We start from the raw sequence: 20,121 nt of genomic DNA on the forward strand, positions 1-20,121 counted from the left end.
TATTAGCTTCCTCACTAACTGGTGTAGGTGTCATAGAAACAGGTTTTTGTGATGTACTACTTTCCAATAAGGGAGTAGGTACAGTTACCTCGTCAAGTTCTACTTTCCTCCCACTCACTTCTTTCGAGAGAAACTCCTTCTCCAGAAAGTTTCCGAATTTAGAAACAAAAGTCTTGCCTTCGGATCTGTGATAGAAGGTGTATCCAATAGTTTCCTTTGGATATCCTATGAAGACACATTTCTCCGATTTGGGTTCGAGCTTATCAGGTTGAAGCTTTTTCACATAAGCATCGCAGCCCCAAACTTTCAAAAACGACAACTTTGGTTTCTTGCCAAACCACAGTTCATAAGGCGTCGTCTCAACGGATTTTGATGGTGCCCTATTTAACGTGAATGCGGCCGTCTCTAGAGCATATCCCCAAAACGATAGCGGTAAATCAGTAAGAGACATCATAGATCGCACCATATCTAGTAAAGTACGATTACGACGTTCGGACACACCATTACGCTGTGGTGTTCCGGGTGGCGTGAGTTGTGAAACTATTCCACATTGTTTCAAATGTACACCAAACTCGTAACTCAAATATTCACCTCCACGATCAGATCGTAGGAATTTTATTTTCTTGTTACGATGATTTTCAACTTCACTCTGAAATTCTTTGAACTTTTCAAACGTTTCAGACTTATGTTTCATCAAGTAGATATACCCATATCTGCTTAAGTCATCTGTGAAGGTGAGAAAATAACGATATCCGCCATGAGCCTCAATATTCATCGGACCACATACATCTATATGTATGATTTCCAATAAATTTGTTGCTCTCTCCATAGTACCGGAGAACGGTGTTTTTGTCATCTTACCCATAAGGCACGGTTCGCAAGTACCAAGTGATTCATAATCAAGTGGTTCCAAAAGCCCATCAGTATGGAGTTTCTTCATGCGCTTTATACCGATATGACCTAAACGGCAGTGCCACAAATAAGTTGCACTATCATTATCAACTCTGCATCTTTTGGCTTCAACACTATGAATATGTGTGTCACTACTATCAAGATTCAATAAGAATAGACCACTCTTTAAGGGTGCATGACCATAAAAGATATTACTCATATAAATAGAACAACCATTATTCTCAGATTTAAATGAATAACCGTCTCGCATCAAACAAGATCCAGATATAATGTTCATGCTTAACGCTGGCACCAAATGACAATTATTTAGGTCTAATATTAATCCCGAAGGTAGATGTAGAGGTAGCGTGCCGACTGCGATCACATCGACTTTGGAACCGTTTCCCACGCGCATCGTCACCTCGTCCTTAGCCAATCTTCGCTTAATCCATACTCCCTGTTTCGAGTTGCAAATATTAGCAACAGAACCAGTATCAAATACCCAGGTGCTACTGCGAGCATTAGTAAGGTACACATCAATAACATGTATATCACATATACCTTTGTTCACCTTGCCATCCTTCTTATCCGCCAAATACTTGGGGCAGTTCCGCTTCCAGTGACCAGTCTGCTTGCAGTAGAAGCACTCAGTTTCAGGCTTAGGTCCAGGTTTGGGTTTCTTCTCTTGAGTAGCAACTTGCTTGCTGTTCTTTTTGAAGTTCCCCTTCTTCTTCCCTTTGCCCTTTTTCTTGAAACTAGTGGTCTTGTTGACCATCAACACTTGATGCTCCTTCTTGATTTCTACCTCCGCAGCTTTCAGCATTGCGAAGAGCTCGGGAATAGTCTTATTCATCCCTTGCATATTATAGTTGATCACGAAGCTCTTGTAGCTTGGTGGCAGTGATCGGAGAATTCTATCAATGATGCAATCATCTGGAAGATTAACTCCCAATTGAATCAAGTGATTATTATACCCAGACATTTTGAGTATATGCTCACTGACAGGACTGTTCTCCTCCATCTTGCAGCTATAGAACTTATTGGAGACTTCATATCTCTCAATCCGGGCTGAAAGATCGTGGATGTCGCCTAGAGGGGGGTGAATAGGCGTTTTAAAATAATTATGATTTAGGCTTGAACAAATGCGGAATAAACCTAGCAGTTAATTTGTCAAGCAAAAAACCTAAAACAATTAGGCTCACCTATGTGCACCAACAACTTATGCTAATCAAGACAAGCAACTATGTGACAGCAAGATATATGACAAGAAACAACATGGCTATCACAAAGTAAAGTGCATAAATAAAGAGCTCGGGTAAGATATAACCGAGGCACGCGGAGACGACGATGTATCCCAAAGTTCACACCCTTGCGGATGCTAATCTCCGTTTGGAGCGGCGTGGAGGCACAATGCTCCCCAAGAAGCCACTAGGGCCACCGTAATCTCCTCACGCCCTCGCACAATGCAAGATGCCGTGATTCCACTAAGGGACCCTTGAGGGCGGTCACCGAACCCATACAAATGGCAACCCTTGGGGGCGGTCACCGAACCCGTACACTTTGGCAACCCTTGGGGGCGGTCACCGGTACCCGTCAAATTGCTCGGGGCGATCTCCACAACCTAATTGGAGACCCCGACGCTTGCCCGGAGCTTTACACCACAATGATTGAGCTCCGAACAACACCAACCGTCTAGGGCGCCAAGGCACCCAAGAGGAACAAGCTCTAGGGTGCCCAAACACCCAAGAGTAATAAGCTTCTCAAACTTCACTTCCACGTATCACCGTGGAGAACTCAAACCGATGCACCAAATGCAATGGCAAGGGCACACGGAGTGCCCAAGTCCTTCTCTCTCAAATCCCACCAGAGCAACTAATGCTAGGGAGGAAAATGAGAGGAAGAACAAGAAGGAGAACACCAAGAACTCCAAGATCTAGATCCAAGGGGTTCCCCTCACATAGAGGAGAAAGTGATTGGTGGAAATGTGGATCTAGATCTCCTCTCTCTTTTCCCTCAAAAACTAGCAAGAATCCATGGAGGGAGTGAGAGTTAGCAAGCTCAAAGAAGGTCAACAATGGGGGCAAAAACAAGCTCAAGAGATAGGGAACCATTGGGGAAGAAGACCCCCTTAAATAGGTCCCCACGAATCTGCCCGTTATGTACAGAACAACATAGGAGCGGTACAACCTCTATGAGCACCGGTACAACCAGTAACAGGCAATAAGCGGTACAACCGGCCCACAACCGCCCAACAACCGCACCACAACAGAGACCAGTCCGGTGGTAGAGCGGTACATGACCGGTACAACCTCCGGACCAATTCTGGAGCGGTACAACCTACCGCTCCAAACACCAGTTGTACCGGTCAAGCGGTACAACCTCTCTATGTGGCGGTACAACCTCTCTGTGTAAAACAGGCAATATCAAAACAGCCACAACTTTCACATACGAGCTCCGAATTCAACGAAACCAAGTTTGTTGGAAAGCTAACAACAAGGGCTAACACAATCTTGAGAGAAATATCAATAAGAAGCAAGTGAGAAAAGGACCATAATAAAATGGTGAGAACCCTTCCTCGAAAAAGACCGGTAAAACCTCCAACACCGAAAACATCATAGAAGATGCATGCGAACTCCGTTTTCGATGAACTCAAGCTTGTCATCAAGATGACCATAAGCTCTAAGACTCACAAATGGAACCAAACAAGAACCAAGAAAGATGATGCAAGGATGCAATGGTTTGAGCTCTTGACTAATGATACAATCAAGCTACTTCCTAGAGAGCCCCCCTTGATAGTACGGCAATCGATCCTACAACCCGGTCTCCCAACTACCACTATGAGACTGGTAAAATAGAAAACCTATCAAGGGCAAACCTTTGCCTTGCACATAGTCCACTTGAGCTAGATGATGACGATCTTGACTTCCTCAAGTTGGACCACATTTCTTGATTGTGTTGGCTCGATGAAGACTAGTTGATTGCTTCCCCATACTCCACTATGGGTGAGCCACTCTTTGGCACATCTTCACAATTACATTGACACCACAATGGACAACAAGCTTCAAGCTTGATTGCTCCCCCATACTCCATTATGGGTGAGCCTCTCTTCGAGTTGCTCCACTTGAACTTGCACACTGCAAACATGATGACGATCACCACTTGATGTCATCCTCCATGGGTTGTATGAGATCATCCTCTTGACGCAAGACCATGGAAACATACCTAACCCCACAAAGAACTCTCACGTAGACCATCGGTTAGTACACAAAGCGTAATGGACAATGCTTGCCATACCATGGGATCACTTGATCCCTCTCGGTACTTCTTCTACGCTTTGTGAGTTGATCAACTTGATTCACTCTTGACTTAGTCTTGATCAACATTGAATCTTTCCAACTCTCTTCATTTGGATGATGTCTTGAAGGTAAACATGAATGATCACACAATCTTCTTCTTCAAGACATGCTTGCAATAAGCTCAACTCACACATGACCAATCTTTGGATAATTCCTTGAAAAGCACTTTGGCCATCTCAACTCACACATGACCAATCTTTGGATAATTCCTTGAAAAGCACTTTGGCCATCTCATAAACTCCTTGAAACCAACACATGGACTTCAACAAATCCTTCAAATATAACTCAAGGCAACCGTTAGTCCATAGAGATTGTCATCAATTACCAAAACCACACATGGGGGCACCTCATGTCCTTTCACGGGCATTTGCTTGAAATATTAACTTCAACTCCTGGAACATCTCATATGGTCCATGGCGTTCAAAACGTCGTTGAAGTCCCGATTCTAAGCCGTAAAGCATGGCACACTGAACTATCGAGTAGTCATCAGCTTTGCTCTGCCAGACGTTCATAACATCTGGTGTTGCTCCAGCAGCAGGCCTGGCACCCAGCGGTGCTTCCAGGACGTAATTCTTCTGTGCAGCAATGAGGATAATCCTCAAGTTACGGACCCAGTCCGTGTAATTGCTACCATCATCTTTCAACTTTGCTTTCTCAAGGAACGCATTAAAATTCAACGGAACAACAACACGAGCCATCTATCTACAATCAAGCATAAACAAGCAAGATACTATCAGGTACTAAGTTTCATGATAAATTTAGGTTCAATTAATTTACTTAAAGAACTCCCACTTAGAAAGACATCTCTCTAATCCTCTAAGTGATTACGTGATCCAAATCAACTAAACCATGTCCGATCATCACGTGAGATGGAGTAGTTTCATTGGTGAACATCACTATGTTGATCATATCTACTATATGATTCATGCTCGACCTTTCGGTCTCCGTGTTCCGAGGCCATATCTGTATATGCTTGGCTTGTCAAGTATAACCTGAGTATTCAGCGTGTGCAACTGTTTTGCACCCGTTGTATTTGAACGTAGAGCCTATCACACCCGATCATCACGTGGTGTCACAGCACGAAGAACTTTCGCGACAGTGCATACTCAGGGAGAACACTTCTTGATAATTAGTGAGAGATCATCTTATAATGCTACCGTCAATCAAAGCAAGATAAGATGCATAAAATATAAACATCACATGCAATCAATATAAGTGATATGATATGGCCATCATCATCTTGTGCTTGTGATCTCCATCTTCGAAGCACCGTCATGATCACCATCGTCACCAGCGCGACACCTTGATCTCCATCGTAGCATCGTTGTCGTCTCGCCAATCTTATGCTTCCACGACTATCGCTACCGCTTAGTGATAAAGTAAAGCATTACAGCGTGATTGCATTGCATACAATAAAGCGACAACCATATGGCTCCTGCCAGTTGCCGATAACTTGGTTACAAAACATGATCATCTCATACAATAAAATTTAGCATCATGTCTTGACCATATCACATCACAACATGCCCTGCAAAAACAAGTTAGACGTCCTCTACTTTGTTGTTGCAAGTTTTACGTGGCTGCTACGGGCTTAAGCAAGAACCAATCTTACCTACGCATCAAAACCACAACGATAGTTTGTCAAGTTGGTGCTGTTTTAACCTTCGCAAGGACCGGGCATAGCCACACTCAGTTCAACTAAAGTTGGAGAAACTGTCACCCGCAAGCCACCTATGTGCAAAGCACGTCGGGAGAACCGGTCTCGTGTTAGCGTACGCGTAATGTCGGTCCGGGCCGCTTCGTCCAACAATACCGCCGAACCAAAGTATGGCATGCTGGTAAGCAGTATGACTTATATCGCCCACAACTCACTTGTGTTCTACTCCTGCATATAACATCAACATATAAAACCTAGGCTCTAATGCCACTGATGGGGAACGTAGTAATTTCAAAATTTTCCTACGCACACGCAAGATCATGGTGACGCATAGCAACGAGAGGGGAGAGTGTGATCTACGTACCCTTGTAGACCGACAGCGGAAGCGTTAGCACAACGCGGTTGATGTAGTCGTACGTCTTCACGGCCCGACCGATCAAGCACCGAAACTACGGCACCTCCGAGTTTTAGCACACGTTCAGCTCGATGACGATCCCCGGACTCCGATCCAGCAAAGTGTTGGGGAAGAGTTCCGTCGGCACGACGGCGTGGTGACGATCTTGATGTACTACCGTCGTAGGGCTTCGCCTAAGCACCGCTACAATATTATCGAGGACTATGATGGAAGGGGGCACCGCACATGGCTAAGAATATGATCACGTGGATCAACTTGTGTCTATCGGGTGCCCCCTGCCTCCATATATAAAGGATCAAAGGGGGGGTGCAGCCGGCCAGGAGGAGGGCACGCCAGGAGGAGTCCTACTCCCACCGGGAGTAGCATTCCCCCCCTTTCCTAGTTGGAATAGGATTCGCGAAGTGGGGAAAGAGGAGAGAGAGAAGGAAGGGGGGGCGCCGCCCCCCTCTCCTTGTCCTATTCGGACTAGGGGGGAGGGGCGCGCGGCCCAGCCCTGTCCACCTCTCCTCTCTTCCACTAAGGCCCACTAAGGCCCATATATCTCCCGGGGGGTGCCGGTAACCTCCCGGTACTCCGGTAAAATCCCGATTTCACCCGGAACACTTCCGATATCCAAATATAGGCTTCCAATATATCAATATTTATGTCTCGACCATTTCAAGACTCCTCGTCATGTCCGTGATCACATCCGGGACTCCGAACAAACTTCGGTACATCAAAATGCATAAACTCATAATATAACTGTCATCAAAACCTTAAGCGTGCGGACCCTACTGGTTCGAGAACAATGTAGACATGACCGAGACACGTCTCCGGTCAATAACCAATAGCGGAACCTGGATGCTCATATTGGCTCCCACATATTCTACAAAGATCTTTATCGGTCAGACCGCATAACAACATACGTTGTTCCCTTTGTCATCGGTATGTTACTTGCCCGAGATTCGATCGTCGGTATCTCAATACCTAGTTCAATCTCGTTACCGGCAAGTCTCTTTACTCGTTTCGTAATACATCATCTTGCAACTAACTCATTAGTTGTAATGCTTGCAAGGCTTATGTGATGTGCATTACCGAGAGGGCCCAGAGATACCTCTCCGACATTCGGAGTGACAAATCCTAATCTCGAAATACGCCAACCCAACATGTACCTTTGTAGACACCTGTAGAGCACCTTTATAATCACCCATTTACATTGTGACGTTTGGTAGCACACAAAGTGTTCCTTTGGCAAACGGGAGTTGCATAATCTCATAGTCATAGGAATATGTATAAGTCATGAAGAAAGCAATAGCAACATACTAAACGATCGGGTGCTAAGCTAATGGAATGGATCATGTCAATCAGATCATTCACCTAATGATGTGATCCCGTTAATCAAATAACAACTCGTTGTCCATGGTTAGGAAACATAACCATCTTTGATTAACGAGCTAGTCAAGTAGAGGCATACTAGTGACACTCTGTTTGTCTATGTATTCACACATGTATTATGTTTCCGGTTAATACAATTCTAGCATGAATAATAAACATTTATCATGATATAAGGAAATAAATAATAACTTTATTATTGCCTCTAGGGCATATTTCCTTCAGCAAGGAGCTTTGGCCATTACAGGAAAGCTTCGAAAGGAAATAATGGACCTCAAGCAGCAAGTCAATAAGCTCAAGGAGGAGAATCGTATCCTGAGGGGCATCATCGCCAAGAATAGCACATCACCACCTCTGAAGAAAGAGATATAATCACATGGGTATGGGCACTCCCCTTGGCAACTGCCAAGCTTGGGGGAGGTGCCCCGGTATCGTATCACCATCATACTCCTATCTTTACCGTTTTTCTTAGTTCGATCCTTTTAGTAATATCTTGATCTAGTAGAATAAAGTTTTTGGTATGATCTAGTTTTGAGTTTTGCTTTATGATCCCTCTATGTAATCGAGTCCGTGAGCTATATAATAAAAATTAGTGTTGAGTCAAGGGCTTGATTATTTTGCTATGATCTTGAGGGAATAAAATAAAAAGAGAAAGAAATAAAAAGAAGCAAAGAGATCATATGGATCTTATGAAGAGTAATGATCTCACATATAAAGAGTATGATGAATAAAAGTTGTTGAGAGTTGACAAACATAGCTTTGGTCATCGTTGCAATTAATAGGAAGTAATAAAGAAAGAGAGGTCTTCACATATAAATGCACTATCTTAGACATCTTTTATGATTGTGAGCACTCATTAAATGACATGCTAAAGAGTTGACGTTGGACAAGGAAGACAGCATAATGGGTTATGTTTTCTTACATCTGAGATAAATTATATTTTAATGGATCATCCAACATGATTGAGCTTGCCTTTCCCCTCATGCTAGCCAAATTCTTTGCACCAAGTAGAGATACTACTTGTGCTTCCAAATATCCCTAAACCCAGTTTTGCCATGAGAGTCCACTATATCTACCTATGGATTGAGTAAGATCCTTCAAGTAAGTTGTCATCGGTGCAAGCAATAAAAATTGCTCTCTAGATATTTATGACTTATTAGTGTGGGATAAAATAAGCTTTATACGATCTTGTGATATGGAAGAAATAAAAGCGACGGACTGCATAATAAAGGTCCATATCACAAGTGGCAATATAAAGTGACGTTCTTTCGCATTAAGATTTTGTGCATCCAACCATAAAAGCGCATGACAACCTCTACTTCCCTCTGCAAAGGGCCTATCTTTTACTTTTATATCCCACCTTACATAAGAGTCATGGTGATCTTCACCTTTCCTTTTTACATTTTATCTTTTGGCAAGCACAATATGTTGGAAGGATCCTGGTATATATGGCTAATTGGATGTGAGTTTTCATGAACTATTATTGTTGACATTACCCTTGAGGTAAAATGTTGGGAGGCAAAACTATAAGCCCCTATATTTCTCTGTGTCCGATTAAAACTCCATACCCATAAGTATTGCGTGAGTGTTAGCAATTGTGAAAGACTATATGATGGTTGAGTATGTGGACTTGCTGAAAAGCTCTTATATTGACTATTTCCTATGTTATGATAAATTGCAATTGTCTCAATGACTGAGATTAGAGTTTGTTGGTTCTCAATGAAGTTTATGATTCATACTTGAAATTGTGATTGAATTGTTACTTTAGCATAAGAGATCATAAAACAACAATTATATAAGTTGTTGTTCTAAGAATGATCATGATGCCCTCATGTCCGCATTTTATTTTTATCGGCACCTCTATCTCTAAACATGTGGACATATTTTTCGATTTCGGCTTTCGCTTGAGGACAAGCGAGGTCTAAGCTTGGGGGAGTTGATACTTCCATTTTGCATCATGCTTTTATATCGATATTTATTGCATTATAGGCTATTATTACACATTATGTCACAATACTTATGCCTATTCTCTCTTATTTTACAAGGTTTACATAAGGAGGGAGAATGCCGGTAGCTGGAATTCTGGGCTAGAAAAGGATCAAATATTATAGACCTATTCTGCACAGCTCCAAAAGTCCTGAAACTTCACGGAAGCTATTTTCAAAATATATAAAAAATAGTGAGCGAAGAAGTTCCAGAGGGGGCCCACACCCTGCCCACGAGGGCGGGGGCGCGCCCCCTACCTCATGGGCCCCCTGGTGGCCCTCCGACGCCCATCTTCTGCTATATGGAGTCTTTCGTTGAGGAAAAAAAATCATAAGCAAGCTTTCGGGACAAGACTCCGCTGCCACAAGGCGGAACCTTGGCGGAACCAATCTAGGGCTCTGGTGGAGCTGTTCTGCCAGGGAAGCTTCACTCCGGAAGGGGGAAATCATCACCATTGTCATCACCAACGCTCCACTCATCGGGAGGGGGGCAATCTCCATCAACATCTTCACCAGCACCATCTCCTCTCAAACCCTAGTTAATCTCTTGTATCCAATTCTTGTCTCTAAGTCTGGGATTGGTACCTGTAGGTTGCTAGTAGTGTTGATTACTCCTTGTAGTTGATGCTAGTTGGTTTACTTGGTGGAAGATCATATGTTCAGATCCTATATGCACATTAATACCCCTCTGATTATGAACATGAATATGCTTTGTGAGTAGTTACGTTTGTTCCTGAGGACATGGGAGAAGTCTTGCTATTAGTAGTCATGTGAATTTGGTATTCGTTCGATATTTTGATGAGATGTATGTTGTCTCTCCTCTAGTGGTGTTATGTGAACGTCGACTACATGAAACTTCACCATTATTTGGGCCTAGAGGAAGGCATTGGGAAGAAATAAGTAGATGATGGGTTGCTAGAGTGACAGAAGCTTAAACCCTAGTTTATGCGTTGCTTCGTAAGGGGCTGATTTGGATCCATATGTTTCATGCTATGGTTAGGTTTACCTTAATACATTTGTTGTAGTTGCGGATGCTTGCAATAGAGGTTAATCATAAGTGGGATGCTTGTCCAAGTAAGGACAGTACCCAAGCACCGGTCCACCCACGTACCAAATTATCAAAGTACCGAACGCGAATCATATGAATGTGATGAAAACTAGCTTGACGATAATCCCCATGTGTCCCCGGGAGCGCTTTTCTCTATATAAGAGTTTGTCCAGGCTTGTCCTTTGCTACAAAAAGGATTGGGACACCTTGCTACACTTTATTTACTTTTGTTACTTGTTGCTCGTTACAAATTATCTTATCACAAAACTATCTATTACCTATAATTTCAGTGCTTGCAGAGAATACCTTGCTAAAAACTGCTTATCATTTCCTTCTGCTCCTCGTTGGGTTCGACACTCTTACTTATCGAAAGGACTATGATAGATCCCCTATACTTGTGGGTCATCACGTGTCAATCCCGAAGAAATCAAAGAAATACAAAGGCAAGTAAAGCATCTCATAGACCATGGACATGTGCGTGAAAGTTTGAGCCCTCGTGCCGTCTCGGTCATTCTTGTGCCAAAATGAGATGGTAGCTTTCGCATGTGCTCTGATTGTAGACCTATCAATGCTATCACCATTCTCTATAGGTATCCCATTCCATGCCTTGATGATATGCTTGATGAACTTAGTGGTGCCACTATATTTTCCAAAATTGATCTTAAGAGTGGTTACTATCAAATCCGCATACAAGAGGGTGATGAATGGAAAACCGCTTTGAAAACCAAGTTTGGGTTGTATGAGTGGTTAGTCATGCCTATGGGTCTATCAGAAGCACCGGGTACTTTTATGCGCCTTATGAATCATGTCGTTCGCCCTTACATTGGTGTGTTTGTTGTGGTCTATTTCGATGATATCCTTGTTTATACAAAATCTCTTCAAGATCATGTCACCCGTGTTCGAACCATTTTGCAAACTCTTCGAAACGAGCATCTCTTTGCTAACATGGAAAAGTGCCTCTTCGGCGTGGATAAACTCGTTTTCTTGGGTTTTGTTGTTTCCTCTAAGGGTGTTCACGTTGGTGATTCCAAGATCAATGCTATTAAGACTTGGCCCCAACCAACCAACTTTCAACAAGTGTGAAGTTTCCTTGGCCTTGCGAGTTTCTATTGTCGCTTTGTGAAAGATTTTAGCACCATTGCTTCGCCTTTGCATGCTTTGAGCAAGAAAAATGCGCCTTTTGTTTGGGGACCATCCCAAAATACCGCTTTCAATGAACTTAAGAATTTGCTTACTCATGCTCCCGTGCTTGCTTTACCCAACTTTGACAAGCCTTTTGAGATTCATTGCGATGCTAGTGGTAATGGCATAGGAGGTGTGCTAACGCAAGAGAAGTGCCCCATAGCTTACTTTAGTGAGAAACTCTCCCGCGCGCAACTAAATTACCCCATCTATGACAAAGAGCTCTATGCTTTAGTGCGCGTTTTGCATAAATGGGAACACTATCTTCGCCCTCATGAATTTATCATTCATACTGATCATGAAACGCTTAAGTATCTTAAGGGCCAAACCAAGTTAAACAAGCGTCATGCTAAATGGAGTGAATTTATTGAGTCTTTTCCTTATGTCATCAAGTACATTAAAGGTAAGTAAAACGTTGTGGCGGACGCTCTTTCCCGCATATGCATGCTTGTTACTCAACTTGAATTGGATGTCATTGGCTTTGAGCATATCAAAGACTTGTATGAGCATGATCCTACTTTTGCTACTCCTTATGCCAAATGTTTGACGCATACATCTTGGGAACGCTATTACATCAAAGATGGATATCTTATGAGAGATAACAAGCTTTGCATCCCCGAGTCTTCTCTTCGTTCGTTGCTTTTGCAGGAATCTCATGGAGGAGGCTTAATGGGACATTTTGGACGTGACAAGACTTTCGCCACGCTCTCCAAGAACTACTATTGGCCCAAGATGTTTCGCGACCTCAACCGCTTCACCAACCGATGCTCTACATGTCGCAAAGCTAAGTCTAAAGCTCAATCCCATGGCCTTTACATGCCTCTCCCAATTCCATATCAACCGTGGGAAGACATTAGCATGGATTTTGTACTAGGATTGCCTAGGACTAGAAAAAGAAAGGATTCGGTATTTGTCGTTGTGGACCGATTCTCTAAGATGGCACATTTCATACCTTGCAACAAGATAGACGGTGCTTCACATGTTGCCAATCTCTTTTGTAGGGAAATATTGCGTCTACATGGAGTGCCAAAGACGACCGTCTTGGACCGCGACGTCAAGTTCCTAAGCTATTTTTGGAAGACCCTATGCGCCAAGCTCTGAATCAAGCTACTCTTCTCCACGACGTATCATCCACAAACCGACGGCCAAACGGAGGTGACCAACCGCACACTCTCCGGTCTACTTCGCGTACTCATCAAGAAGAACATCAAGGAGTGGGAGGAGTGTTTACCTATCATCGAGTTCGCCTACAATCGAGCAAAACACTCAACAACCGGCAAATCCCCCTTCGAGGTCGTCTATGAATTCAACCCATTGTCACCATTGGACATTCTTACTCTACCACTCCAAGAGCGCATCAATTTGGACGCAAGTGCACGTGTGAATCATCTCAAGAAGGTGCATGAAGATACAGGACATACCATCGAGCGCCAAGTACAATGACTTGCTACTGAGCTCAACATAAACAAGCACCCTATGGTATTCAGGATTGGAGATCTTGTGTGGCTACACCTTCGCAAGGACCGCTTTCCTCAAGAACGCAAGTACAAACTTCGACCATGAGCGGATGGACCCTTCAATTGCTTGCACCCTACAACAACAACGCATACAAGATCGACATTCCACGCGATAAGTACTCCGTGAGCGACATCTTCAACGTCAAAGATCTCTCTCTACCATGGTGATGAAGATTTTCATCCGAGGACAGATCTTCCCCCAAGGGAGGGGAGATGATGCGGAGCATCCCAAGGTCATCCACATGGGCCCACCTACATCTCCTACGACACCACTTGGACCAATGACAAGAGCCCGAGCGAAGGCTATCGAAGATAAGGTGAACTCACTCCTCTCTGAACTACCACTTTCCGTGCATGAGAATTGGCTACTACCTCAAGCGGAAACCGTATGTATGATCAGGTGCTTGGAGGAAGGCCACAGACCAACTACATTCAATAGACAAGACGGTAAGGACGCCAAGTCCACGGGACAAGAACAAGAACTACTCGAAGTTCCCAGGCTCCGGACGACCGACGAACCCCGGACGTCGGACTACCTCCACGCTCCGGACGTCCGGCCCTCTCCGGACGACCGACACTTCCACACCCGAGCCAAAACTACGGACTTCCGAAGCGCTATGGCCGACCGACGACCTCCAGGCTCCGGACGTCCGACCCTGACCGGACGTCCGACCGAAGCCCACCCGAGCCGAATCTACGGACGTCCGACAAGCACCGGATGTCCGGACCCTCGCGAGCCTCCGGACGACCGGTGACTCCCGGACGTTCGATGCCTGTGTGCTGTTATGTGTTGGGCCGCCACCCATGTACCCCCACTTCGTCCCTTTTGCACTAAGACTACAAATAGACCTCCTATTCATCCTAGCTAGGGTTAGCAAAGGTTTAGTTCATATTTCGTGTGAGAGATTTGCTCATCCACTTGGTTACCTTCTCCTCGGATATAGTGCCTCCTCGGAGAAGATCCCCGAAGCGGATTCAAGACCCCTTTACGGGAGGAACCTCAAGGCCTCCTCACGGAGAAGACCGGCTACCTTTGTATCGTCCTTAGTTGTGAGTGGATTGTGTGTTCCCCTATGTACTCGAGGGTCTAGCACATGTGTGACTATTTCTTGTTGGTTTAGTGTTTCTCTCGTGTTTCCCCCGTGTTTTCCCTCGTTTCCCTCCCCGTGTTCTTCGTGTTCTTCGCGGGATCCGCTCCTTTTGTGAAAGATCGGCCGATTAGGGTTCCACCCTACATCAAGTAATTTCATAGATTTGTGGTCCAAAGCATTGTACTTGCAATAATATTCTTTAAGTTTGAATAAAGTTACATGTTATTCTCAATGCACACAAAAACCATCAAATAGAATGTTTTCATCATACATTTTAAAAACTGTGAGAAACAACAATATAAAACCAATCGATTCTGGTTAGATAATTTTTTTCTTAAACATAAGGCTATTATACATTAAAATAAGTCGGTGTGGACTTTCTGGGACATGGGTCTAGGCACACCTAATTAAGCAAAAAAACATGATTTTTTTACAAACATAGTCTAGCATAATACTCATGTTTAAAGTTTCGGGACAAAATGTGATATGTCGTATTCTAAGCGAAAAAGTGCAGCTACAAAACCTGTGAATAGTAGCGTTTATATAGTATTGATTATGTTGTATTTTGCTCGGAATACGGCGTAAATCATTTTGTCCGAAACTTTTACCATGAGTATTATGCTAGACCATGTATGCTTTTTTTTAAAAAAACATTTTTTTTTCTTTTTCAATTTGGGTGTGCCTGGACCTAGGTTTCGCAGTGTATTTTCGAAAATAAGCCTCCTAAGAAGTGTGACATGCTATGGTTGCCACATAAACAAGGGAAAATGCACTTGGGACATGTGTGCACATGTACTCAAATTGCAATTTTTTTAAAAAAAATTAGTAAAAAATATTAAAAATATATTCTTGAAACAAGTACTGTCTAGTGTATTACTCACATGTAAAGTTTTTGCGAAAAAATGAGTTTCATGATATTCTGGACGAACGAAAACAAAACCGATAATATATCAAGCTTACTTTTTTAAACATCGGTACAGACGCAAGCGCTCATACATATGCGCATACACTCACATCTATGAACGCACAGACGTAAACCCTACCCCTATGAGCACCTAGGTGCCTCGTCGTCGACGGGACATCTCCTCCCACTGAAAGCGCATCGCCGAAAATCCTGAAATAAATCCAAGAACAATGCGAGCATCAGGACTTGAACCCTGATGGGCTGGGGATACCATTGTCCGTCTAACCATCCAACCACATGTTGGTTCCCTATATCAAGCTTACTATTCACACAATTTGTACTTATGGTTTTTTTTTCAACAATACCACAAAAGTATTGTCCTAAAACTTTACACGTGAGTAATATACAATGCTTGTTTCAAGAAAGTTTCATGTTTTATTTTATTTGGGGTGTGGCTAGGTCTCGACTGAGCAAGTCTCAGTCAAGTGACATGATATATAAGAAGAAAAAACTAAAAAAAAATGCACAGATCTCCATGCAAGATAAAACGAATATAGCATCTACGGAGATATAACCAAGTCTCAATGGAGTGAGACTTGGCAAAACTGTTTTATTTACTACCAGTATTTTTTTAAAGAAAATTGCCTAACCGGGTACACCTAGACCCGGGTTACAAAAGTCCGCACCGCATAAACAAGGGACTATATAGGTCGTGCTGGCAGAAATTTCGAGAATAATAATCACCTTTTATGTGAAAACATTATAATGCGGTTGCAACAGGTAGAAGAAAAATACAAAAGTTTAAAAATAAAAGATAAAGGTACAAACTCAAAACAGTAGAAAAGCAATCGGCTAAAACTTTACAAAAATCATCGAGGTTAGAGACGCTCCTGGAGCACCGGTCGCATTTGATTTCCGGTGGAAAATCCACCGCAGCTCTTCGTGAGCACACACGAAACCAACCACGCGTGCTGTCTCTCTTTCTAAAAGCAGGAACGACGCGGTCTCATGAATTTCCAGATCCAAAAAGAAAGAAAGGGATGGGGTCTCCAAAGGAGGAATCGCGGTTTTACCGCAAGGGCTCCACCTTGGACAGGTCATTAGGATTTGCGAGCTCCACCGCATGACCACGCCACTTTCTCCTTGTATAATAAATAAACCACTCGAACAGTAAAGATCGCAGTCGGTACTGTACCCCGGTGAGCTAGTTATCCAACTATTTATTCCCATGACACTGCCTGCCAGGCACCACGGTGAACTCCACGGTCCAGTTGCACGCACGAAAAGAACCACACCGCCTGGACTTCTCGCACACGCTCTCAAGATCACACTGCCAGAGCTGACTCAACCCGGCAATCCGACCCATGGGTGGCCACGCCCATGGGCAGCCGACCCGAATGGGTAGGGTATGGGTCGCCATATTCATCCATGGGTTAGCCCGATGGGTAACCCGATTAGTCATGAATAGGGTATGGGCATAATGTCCTGTCCATCGGTCACCCGATGGGTCGCCCGATTAATATTAGTGATTAAAATATTATATTGTTTGTGGACGTTTTGGTGAAGATACTTGCTAATTATAGTTTTCTTCAGAACAACTCAACACTGCCAGTAGCTATGCAATGTAACACAACAGCAGAGAGCTATTTTGTCAACACACGACTACTACGCCAACAGCCCAAACGAGTTTGGCCCTGAATCATTTCTCTCGTGCACACAACACATGTATATGTATGATGGGCCAAGTTCTCAAAACAAATGATGGGCCTAAGGATTGTTCAGCCATCTCAGCCCATAGTAGATATGCAGCACGGGGCACTGGCAAAAGTGGGCAGACGCAGCTAAGTTTAGTACCACCTCGCCTAGCTAAGGAGAAGTGCGGCTTCGACATCACTATAAAGGTAGCAGGTGGATTCCTGGTTCCTTGCGCTCGACCATGTAAATATACGTAGTACTATACGCGAGCTTGGTTCGCCACTATAAAAATACAACTGTAAGCGAAAATTAAAACCAATAATAATTTTAGTCCTGCCCGATGGGTGCCCGATTAGGTCGGGTAACCCGATGGGTTCGGGCATGGGTCTGATCTGAGACCCGTGGGTAGGGTCGTGGGCGCAAGCTTGACCCGATAAAGGGTTCGGGCATGGGTCTGGCCAAGGTCTGACCCGGCCAAACCCGACCCGACTGCCAGGTTGAGAGCTGACCATGGTACTCAATCACCCACCCTATGGACCATTCACTTCGGTTGGGCCCGAAAACAATGAAGCCGTGCTTCGACGCGTTCGTGCCGTTCGCGTTCGGCCAGGGGCTGAGATCGATCGTGCATCCAGTGGTTGTTCGTGGGTGGGGCGGGGTGGGCCACGGGGAATATATGCTGCTGCTGCGAATGGGCTCTCAATCGTCTCGTTGCCTTTTCTTTTTCTATGGGAAAAGTTGCACTGGTGCATTTTCCCTGTCTCTGACTCTGATGCTCGACCGTTTGAACATGGAGAAAGAAAGGACCTCGCCGGACCAGTGCAGCTTTCATACTAGCGCTCTGGGCACCGGGTGCATATATGGTTTGTGTTGCCAAGTTCCAGATGTTCTGAGTTGTGACGACAGGGGCCAAGAACACGTACGTTGGGTGGAGGGCGGAGACGTAATGGCCTGTACCATAATCTTGATTGCTTCTCAGGTCTCCATGAGCGTTAGGTGCTAACACGATCTCGGGAGTGAGCCTACGAACTCACAAAGTTGTCACCGTTGAGAGCGGACTACTACATCCGTGATGTCTCTTTTCTGAAAGAGGAGGCAAAATATTTACCTCATTTATTACTCAAGGAAGAATACAAGGTTTAAGTCAGAGCCACAACAGGCCCATTGAATACAAAAGTTAGTACTCTCGTGGCATCAAATTACTCATGCATTTCGCCCCTGCTAGCACCCAAAGCTAGCTTCCCCTTCAAGTTTTGTAACATGATTTGGGGAGGCGTCAATTTCTTTTGGAAGACCAACGCATTTCTCTCATTCCAAATCCCAACCCATCTCACCTACATCCACATAGTGTACCGACATCTGTACAAAAGGTGAGCGGCAGACTCGAACTCCCTCTTACATAATGGGAAAGACCATAGTTTTGCATCTCGCGCCGCTCCAGACGATCAGTGGTTGCCCTATTTTGGATGGCTAGCCACGCAAAGAGTTTGACTTTGGGGGGTGCCCAGACTTTCCAAATGACCTTGTTCATGGGCGCGTGGATAGCTCCCATGAATTGCGCCTTATAAGCTGATTTGGCTGAGTATTCCCCATTAGGGGAGAGCTTCCAAACAATAGTGTCGTGGACGTCTTCAGAAATGTTTATATAAGAGAGCAGAGACCACAATTTGGTGAGTTGAGCCACATGATTCCAAATCAGCCCACCATGCATGTCAATGGCCTTGATCCACGCATCATGGCGCAAGGCCGCACTAACCTTCCATTTTATACGCTTCGAGATTTTGTATATAAGGGGTGCAATATCAATTGGTTTCTTGCCGCTGAGCCACGAGGCGTCCCAAAATGGCATCCTTTCCCCCTTACCAACTATGATGGTGGTGAGAGCATAAAAAGATCCCATGTCCTCTTTGTCGCACGGTTTTCCGAACCAACCCAAATCTTCGTTGGGTCATGCCACTCACCATGGGCAACGCAAGCAGAGAGCTTTGGCAAATTTGTCAAGATGCATGGCACATAATCTTCCTAGATGAGTAGGCCTACAGAGCGTTTCCCAATTAGGACTCGTTCGGGATAGATGCATAGGAAACAAAGGCACAAAAAACTTCGTAGGAACCATGTTGAGGTGCCAGTAGCAACCTATGAAACTAGAAACAAGGAGGTAAAAAAATAGAGCTTTCGGTAAATAGGAAAGAAAACAAGGACGTGTGGGTTTTTCACATCCAAAATTATTGCCATGCATGACCGTCACTTTTGATGTTGTGGGCCTCGATTTGCTTTTCTTTTGCCTTGCCTTAGGACTCCGCACAGAAAAAGAGCTTGCACTGGATGTTTGAATTCCTGTGAAAACTATAGGCAAGAGAAACTTTTCCTATGAAATACTAGCACTTCGTTCCTACAAACCGAATGCTACTTTAGGGGAATCTTTTATCTGTTTTCTATTCCTGCACTTTTCCTCCTTAGTTCCCACAAACCGAACGCAACCTTAACCTTGCACCTCCCTCCGGAGACCTTATTCGTGCCTGCCCAAAGGAAGGCGCGCTCAATCTTATTGATGCTCTGGAGAACGAGTGGTGGCATAATGATCGGAGTGAGGTGGTGGATGGCTAGGAGGTGAGAACCGACTTCACGAGCGGCCCACACCCAATGGAGGTGATATGCATACCCTCCCATGGCACAAGCTTGGTCACAAATTTGTCCTTGAGGTGCTGGAAGTCCACCCGCCTAAGTTGCCGAACAGAAAGCGACAGTCCGAGCCCGCCTAAGCAGCCAAATAGAAAGCGACATCCCGAGGTATCACATGGGGAAAGAAGCTCAAGTGGCGGGTATGCCCTCAAGTATGGCGTCCAGATACAAGTGCCAACACCGAATAGGCACCATAGAGAATAGACATCGAATCCGTGACATTTCTACAATGTACCAGAGGGGGAAGAAGCGTACGTCCATGGACGCACACTATCCGAGCTTTGCAATGCTCATAGGTGAGCGTACGTATCCTCTTGTCTTCATCGC

Source organism: Triticum aestivum, chromosome 2A, assembly GCF_018294505.1.
Source record: "Triticum aestivum cultivar Chinese Spring chromosome 2A, IWGSC CS RefSeq v2.1, whole genome shotgun sequence".
In the NCBI taxonomy this organism is placed as follows: Eukaryota; Viridiplantae; Streptophyta; class Magnoliopsida; order Poales; family Poaceae; genus Triticum; species Triticum aestivum.